Source organism: Oratosquilla oratoria, chromosome 1, assembly GCF_046742065.1.
Source record: "Oratosquilla oratoria isolate Oo_2021 chromosome 1, ASM4674206v1, whole genome shotgun sequence".
Classification (NCBI taxonomy): Eukaryota; Metazoa; Arthropoda; class Malacostraca; order Stomatopoda; family Squillidae; genus Oratosquilla; species Oratosquilla oratoria.
Window position 1 is genome coordinate 41,891,156 of NC_134777.1, and position 6,000 is coordinate 41,897,155.

A 6,000-nucleotide genomic window follows, 5' to 3' on the forward strand; every position below is an offset into this window, starting at 1 on the left:
TTCATGTCCTTTCCAATCATCACTCCAAGATCTTTTTCATAGTTTGTTTTATTTATTTTTTCTTCCCCAATTCTGTAATCTTTTGATATTCTATTTTTGCTCTTTCCAAATTCCATTATGCTGCATTTCTTAATATTGAATTTTACTTCCCATTTTTTAGTCCAATACCATATTGTGTCCAGATCTTGGTGCAATGAGTTGCAGTCCTCTTCCGTTTTTACCTTCTTAAGTAATTTTGCATCATCTGCAAAAAAATTTATATAGCACTCCATGCCTTCATTCATGTCATTAATGTATACAGCGAACATGATCGGGGCCAGTACTGATCCTTGCGGGACCCCGCTTTTTACTTCTTCCCAGTGGGAGAATTTTTCTCTAATTACAACTCTCATTTTCCTCCCAATCAGAAAGTCTTTCATCCATTCCAATAATTTTCCTCTGATGCCACCTTTTGACTCTATCTTATTTATTAGTTTCCTATGAGGTACCTTATCGAATGCCTTTTGCAGGTCCAGAAAAGCACAGTCTGCCCATCCATCTCTTTCTTCTATTATGTCTACTAATCTTGAGTAAAAACAAATCAGATTTGTTGTACAGGATCTCCCTTGTCTAAATCCAAATTGATTTGGGTTCAGTATAGATTTTTCTAAGGTAGTGGGTCAGGGATTGGAGATGGATAAAGAAAATGGAGAAAAGTGGGAGGTGAGTCAGCTGTTGTTTGCGGACGACACTGCGCTTGTGGCAGGGTCAGAGGAGGGATTGAGGAAGCTGGTGGCAGAGTTTGGGAGAGTATGTGATAGAAGAAAGCTAAAGATAAATGTGGGTAAAAGTAAGGTGATGAGATGTACAAGGGGTGAAAGTGGCAGTAGACTGGAAGTGAACATTAAGGGAGAGCGACTGGAGGAAGTGGATAGTTTTAGATACTTGGGTGCAAGTGTAGCAGGAAAAGGTGGAGTGAAGGTGGAGGTAGAATGTAGATTGAGAGAAGCGAGTAAATGCCTTGGATTAAAGAGTGTAATGAGGAATAGACATTTGGGAATGGATGCTAAGAGGAGACTGTATGAAGGAGTGATTGTGCCAACAGCACTGTATGGGGCAGAAACGTGGAACATAAGAGAAGAAGAGAGAAGGAGTTTGAATGTGTTTGAGATGAGGTGTCTGAGAAGTATGGTGGGGGTTACTAGGCTGGATAGAGTGAGAAATGAGGAGGTGAGGAGGAGAACAGGGGTGAAAAAGGATTTGGGAGATAGGGTTGATGAAAGAATATTAGGATGGTTTGGACACATGGAAAGAATAAGTGAAGAAAGACTAGTAAAAGAGGTATGGAAGGCAGATGTGGAGGGAGTGAACATGAGGTGAAGTCCTAGGATGAGGTGGATGGATGGGGTGAAGGGGGCTTTGGGGAAGAGGGGAATGTCTGTTGAGGAAGGAAGGGAGATGACGGAAGACAGAGGTGAGTGGAGAATGGTTGTATATGGATGATGTTGTGATTGCATGAGGAGGAATGGGTGGGGGGGTGGGGGGTGGGGTAGTATGTGTGAGTAAATTTTGACGCAGCCCGAAGGGATTTCTCCCCGTCCTCTCCTTATATGCAAGGGGGGTCGCCGATTAAATGAAGCGGCCTTGCTGTGGATGTGCTGTGTCTTGCGACGCTGCTTCTGACCCGGGGCGGTGGGCAGGGTGCAGGGATGACCCGTCGTCCAGGAGGTGCTCAGATGAGAGGGAGGGTGGGAGGGGTGTGGAGTGTGTTTAGGGATGAAATGGGTGGGAGTGTTCTTATGCCTTTCCCTTTTTGGCTACCTCCCTTGGAAGGGGGAAAAAGCCTTGGTATATGTATGTATGTATAGATTTTTCTTCCAGGTACTTAACCCATCTGTTTTTGATCACTCTTTCACAAATTTTTGCTATTGTGCTTGTTAGTGAGACCAGTCTGTAGTTAGATGGATCTTCCTTATCACCTCCCTTATAAATTGGTACAATGTTTGCTTTTTTCCAGTCCAATGGTACTTTTCCTTCTTTAATTGATGATTTAATTATATCATATATTTTGTCAGTTAATTCTTCCATGCATTCTTTCAGTATCCAGTTTGCTATTCCGTCTGGGCCATGTGATTTTCTGACATCCAGGGTTTTAATTTGATCACTGATTTCTTTTTGTGTTACGTTTATTTCTTTCATTGCTGGGGATAATTCTCTCTCTCTAACTTCACTGTTAGGCGAGTTTTCTATTGTGAATACTGATCTGAAGTGGTTCATTATTTCAGCCATTTCCAGTTCTTCTGTAAATTCCTTTTTATCTTGGCGCAGTTTTTCTATTTCTTGTTTGTTTTTCAGTTTTCCATTTACATATTTGTTTAATAGTTTGGGTTCTTCTTTACATTTGTCTATTATCTTTTTTTTGTAGTTTCTCTTTTCATCTCTGCGTATTTTTACATATTCGTTTCTTAGTTTGATGTATGTTTGCCATTTGCTTTGTTTCTTATCTCTTCCATTTTTTCCAAGCTTTGTCCCTTTTTTCCTTTGCTTCCCTACATCTTTTGTTGTACCAGCTATTTATGTATGCCTTTTCCATTTTTTGTTGTGGTACGAATTTGTCCACTCCTTCATTATAAATTTCTTTTAGTATGTTCCATTTTTCTTCTATCCCTGTATCTTCGTTTTGGAATTTTTCCCAGTTTGCATTGCGAAAGAATGTTTTAAGTTTCTCAAAGTTTGTTTTGTTATACATGGGTCTTCCTATTCTATGTTTAAAATTTTTGCTTTGGTCTGGTTGTTCTTTCAATTCCATTTCTATTAGTACATGGTCACTTTTTCCTATCGGAGTTTTGTAAATAATATTATCGATTATCTCAGGTTCTGTTGTAAGTATTAAGTCCAATATTGAGGGTTCTTCATTTCCTCTATATCTAATATTTTCTCTTATCCACTGGGTCATTGTGTATTCAATGGTCAAGTCAAGGAGTACATTGCCCCAGTGTTTCTCTCCCCCTTTCACTGTCATATCTTCCCAGCATATTTCTTTTGAATTAAAGTCCCCCATAATTACTGTATTTCCTCCATCCTTCAGTGTTTCAATTAGTTCTTCCTTTGTATCATCTAGTAACTCAGCGTGATCCCTCTCTGACCAGGCTTGTGTCTTAGGAGGTACATATACCACTGCAAATTTTCTTTTCTTCATTTTTTTACCTTCGACTTGTACTATAATTGATTCTACATTATTTTTTCCTTCAGTTATTTTTGCTAACGTTAAATCTTTCTTTGCCATAATTAGAACTCCGCCCTGTTCGTTCTTTCTATTCTTTGTCCAACAGTTGTATTCACCTTGTCCCACAGTGTGGGATGTTAGTATGAACTTTAATTTGGTTTCTACAATTCCCATTATGTCTGGTTTTTCTAATACTAGATAATCATTTAATTCGTTTATTCCTGAGATTATTCCGTCTATATTTGTGTAAGCTATTTTTAGTTTCCTTTCTCCTCCTCCCCTTCTGTCTTCTTTGTTTCCATTTTCTCTATGTACTTTTTCCTCAGCCTCATGTCTATCACTCTCCAAAAAAACTCCTCCTTTTCTTTTTCAGTTCTATTCTCATTCCTTTCATTTGCCTCATTCCTAAGTTCCTTTTCTTTCTCTTTTTCTTCCTCACTCATTTCTTTTTTGATCCATATATTTTTGTACTGTTCACTATTTGCTAGTCTCATTGTTCTAGTTAAAATTTCTTCTACACTTGATTGCGATCTAAGTTTTACTTTTAATGGTCTATATAGCTTATCTTTAGAGTACCTGCCCATTCTATGAGTTTCCTCGATTTCTCTGTCCCAGCCTAACTCATCTGTTTGTAACTCCTTTAGTATTTCTTTGGCAATCTCTTTTTCTTCCTTTTCCCTCTGGTATCTTGGTACATTGTGCTTTTCTTTAATGCCATAGACTACTATACATCTTTTTCTATCCACTGTGTCCCTAACTAGGTTACTTTTCTCTTTAATAACCTGAATTACAGTTTCTTTTGTATTATCTTTTACTTGTTGTTCCATTATTTTCTTTAAAGATATTTCCTGACTTTCCTTCTCAATTTTCCACTGTTTTTTTTATTTCCTGTAGGTCGTTCTCCCTAATTCTTTCCTCCACCTTTTCGGTCACTTCTTTCATTTGACTTTTGATTTCTCGTTTCAGAACCTCGTTCCTACTATTATCCTCACTTTTCAACCTCTCATTCTCACCCTTAAGCTGTTTTAATTCCTTTTTCAACTCGTCTATCTCCCTATTGTTTTCCTCGTTGGCTTTCCTTAGGTTTGATACTTCCTGGTACATTATCTTATATTCGCTTTTAAGTTCTAATAGTTCGTCTACGATATCACTTAGATCTCTACTCCTCATTATGTTCCTGTATCTGGGTTCTCTATCCATCTCTATTCTTAATAATCCATTTCCTTCCCTTTCAAACCCAGAAAATCTACTTACGTCTGGTCTTTGATATTCTCTTGGTGTTGAAGCGAAGCATGATTTTTTTCTCACTACTCCTAGTGGAGTTTCGATTTTAGTTTCCTCCAGGCTTCTTTTAGTTGCGTCCTTGAATTTAGGGGTTTCCATTTTTAAGAACAAAAAAAAAAAAAAAAATGAAAAAAGAAAGTAATGGAGATACAAATTCGACCTACATTGTTTCACCACGAATGCACAGCTTACCACTCCGCGTTTAAACAAAAAGGCCGCCGCTGATCGTTTGTTGTTTATATTTTCGCTCGTAAGCCAGCGCTCCGAAAATGCGTGTTGCTCCGACCGTGTCCGACCAATAAGTATGAAGGAGTGATTGTGCCAACAGCACTGTATGGGGCAGAAACATGGAACATAAGAGAGGAAGAGAGAAGGAGTTTGAATGTGTTTGAGATGAGGTGTCTGAGAAGTATGATGGGGGTTACTAGGCTAGATAGTGTGAGAAATGAGGAGGTGAGGAGGAGAACAGGGGTGGAAAGGGGGTTGGGAAATAGGGTTGATGAAAGAGTATTAGGATGGTTTGGACACATGGAAAGAATGAGTGAAGAAAGACTTGAGTCGTAAGAGGCGACAAAAAGAGGTATGGAAGGCAGATGTGGAGGGAGTGAACATGAAGGGACGTCCTAGGATGAGGTGGATGGATGGGGTGAAGGGGGCTTTGGGGAAGAGGGGAATGTCTGTTGAGGAAGGATGGGAGAGGACAGAAGACAGGGGTGAATGGAGAATGGTTGTATATGGATGATGTTGTGATGCATGAGATGGAATGGGCGGGGTATGGGGGGTGAGGTAGTATGTGTGAGCAAATGTTGACGCAGCCCGAAGGGATTTCTCCCCATCTTCTCCTTTATGCATGGGGGGACGGAGAGGGGGGCTCACTGATTTAATGAAGCAGCCTTGCTGTGGATGTGCTGTGTCTTGTGACACTGCTTCTGACCCAGGGCAGTGGACAAGGTGCAGGGCCAGGAGGTGCTAAGATGAGAGGGAGGGTGAAGGGGTGTGGAGTGTATTCAGGGATGGAATGGGTGGGAATGATTTTATGCCTTTTCCTTTTTGGCTACCTCCCTTGTAAGGGGGAAAAAGCCTTGGTATATGTATGTACCTCTAAATCATCCAGCATGCTCCAATTTCCTGATATGTTGACCATGGTGGGGGAAGAGTATGCTACCACCAAGTTTTTCCACTTGAGTCGTAAGAGGCGACAAAAAACGGGACGGGGGATGGGATTAGGAGTCCTGCTACATGTAGCCCCAAAGGGGACATTCCTAAACAAAAGGCATAAGAGGGTCTGGGAGTTTTCCAACCAGTACCCTAAGGTTTGGCTCTTTTAATGTGTGTGGATGTGGTACAGATGAGAGTAAAAGGAAAGAGATAGGCAGTATGTTTGTGAGAAGAAAGATGGATGTGGTGGCTTTGAGTGAAACTAAAATGAAAGGGAAGGGCAAGTGTGAATTTGGGAGTGTAGCTGGAAGGTACTCAGGAGTGAAGAGGGGACGAGGGAGAGAAGGGGTGGC

At 40.4% G+C, this 6,000-nt stretch overlaps 1 protein-coding gene across 1 annotated transcript in view; it reads left to right on the forward strand.

Moving 5' to 3' along the window:
* Positions 1-6,000, forward strand: part of metro (membrane palmitoylated protein 7-like protein metro) — a gene marked incomplete at its 5' end in the record, with an annotated part of 56,358 nt that overhangs the window by 19,504 nt on the left and 30,854 nt on the right.